The sequence below is a fragment of the Aquarana catesbeiana genome, linkage group LG01 (assembly GCF_042186555.1).
Source record: "Aquarana catesbeiana isolate 2022-GZ linkage group LG01, ASM4218655v1, whole genome shotgun sequence".
NCBI lineage: Eukaryota > Metazoa > Chordata > Amphibia > Anura > Ranidae > Aquarana > Aquarana catesbeiana.
The window spans coordinates 22,061,161-22,063,204 of record NC_133324.1 but is presented as its reverse complement, the minus strand read 5'-3'; the positions used below and the strand labels follow the sequence as shown (position 1 = coordinate 22,063,204).

Here is a 2,044-nt window from a genome sequence, read left to right as displayed (position 1 = left end):
CACAAAAGGAGCTTCAATGGAATGTCCAGTGACACCTGTTATTTTAATTTTCTCATTTCCAGGGACAACGGATTTACTAAAACTAATAGCTGCCCCACTATCTAACAGCGCATTTACACGAGTTCCCCCTGTTACATCAACAGTGGGCCGCCCCCAGGAGTCTAATGTTAAATCAGTTAAGAATCGGCAGGAAGGGGCGTGGGGGGCTCGGAACCCCTAACAATGACTGGTAGAGGGAGACACAGCACTTTCCTTTTCTACTGTTGCTACTTTGACCCCTCCTGCTTTTATTTTTTTCATTTCTTTCTGTATCTTATATAGCTCCTCTTGCAAACGATCTCTCTCACTTCTTATTTCACTAAACGGCACCCAAGGCCGTTTACTAGGCTTTCCTCTGGATTCTGGCCTCCTATAACTACCTGAAGTGTTATAAGATCTTCCTCTCCATGGTCCTGAATCATCTCTATTTTGCTGACCCTCGACTCTAAAAATTCTAGCTGCATCAACCGCAAGACTGTCCTCTCTGCACTTTCTCCTCCATACATTATCCGCTCTTAACAAAATATCACTATAATTACTAGGATCAGGTATAACAGATAAAATGCCTTCCCTGACATCACCATCCAATGCTTCTAATAACATTGCCCTATGAACCAAACCACCATGCTCAAAACCGGGATTCCCAGTCATCACATATCCCATCACAATGCTAATTTTATCTGCAAGTTCATATGGGCATTCATTCTTCATTTGCCTATTTTTTCCTGACAAGGACACATTTGTCGTCACACCATACAATGCTTTCAATAGTTCCTTTAAAACATCCTTAGTTTTATGACGCTGGCCACAATTTTGCAAAATCCGTGCCCACAATCCGTTACCTACACTTTTCTGCAAAATTCTAGTTAGGTCCTCCACATTCAAGTTGTATGTGTCTCTGACTCTCTGCAAATCACAGAACCATTTCATGAACCTGTTTACATCATAGCGGGGTACCTGACCTATCTCCCTTATAATAGCTTCCATCTCCTGTGGCTTTAGTTGTTTTGTAATCAATTTAATTTCACTTGAATCGTCAGTGTTCAATTCAGTTGTTGTAGTGGTAGGAGCTGCTGGTATGCATGGGGCTGCATGTAACTCATCCCAGGGATATATTGGCTTATAATCTTTGGCATCAGGCTTTATTTTAGAGGTATCATTTTGATGCGTGTAACTTGATTTTTCTGCCAATTTATGAAAAGCAATGTTAGCAGCATGTTTATACTCCTCCAACTGTTTCTCAACAATTTGTATTTTTACTGACAATTCCTCATTTACCCGACTTAAATCATCACATAATTTTGCCTTTTCAATCAATGCCTCCCCAGTAGTGATAGCGTGCAACCTGAGATCTGATATCCTCTCATTCAACCCTTTCTCCATTTCCTCATATCTCTGAGTCTGTTCTAGAATTTTCTGCTTTTTTTCCTTAATCTCCTCTATTAATTCTGTACAACAAGAAAGTAGTCCCTGAATAATGATACCCTTACATTTCTTTTCTTTAGTTTTCTTATCAAAGACATTATCGGATAAAAAGCATTTCATTAAATCCCATGACTGTCTTTATTCTTGGGGAATCTCATAAGGCCCCCCATGACTTTTTATATAATTTAGCAGCCATATATTCACATCCTCTCCCTTAGTGCTATTGCCACCACCAGACACAGCCAAAGCCATTGTAAAGAATATAATGAATATAATTTTAGGTCCAAGATTTACAAAAGCATTTAATTCCCTCCTAGAAGATCGACCCTTACTGACTGACATTCTTAGGGCACATATTGCAGTCATTCCTAAGGAGGGCAAGGACCTCACCCAATGTAAGAACTATAGACTGATCTCATTATTAAATGTCGATTTGAAAATTTTCACAAGGATATTAGCTACAAGATTACAACCTCTCCTTCAGACTGTCATCCACCCTGATCAGGTAGGCTTTATGCCTACCAAAGAGGCTAAAGATAATACCACTAGGGCTTTAGATATTATTCATCTGGCTCATTCT

The 2,044-nt window shown here is 39.6% G+C and overlaps 1 pseudogene; it reads right to left on the bottom strand.

The window, feature by feature from the left end:
* Window positions 1-216: 216 nt before the first annotated feature.
* On the bottom strand, window positions 217-1,806 carry LOC141131792 (uncharacterized; annotated as a pseudogene).
* Between the last annotated feature and the right edge of the window lie 238 nt (window positions 1,807-2,044).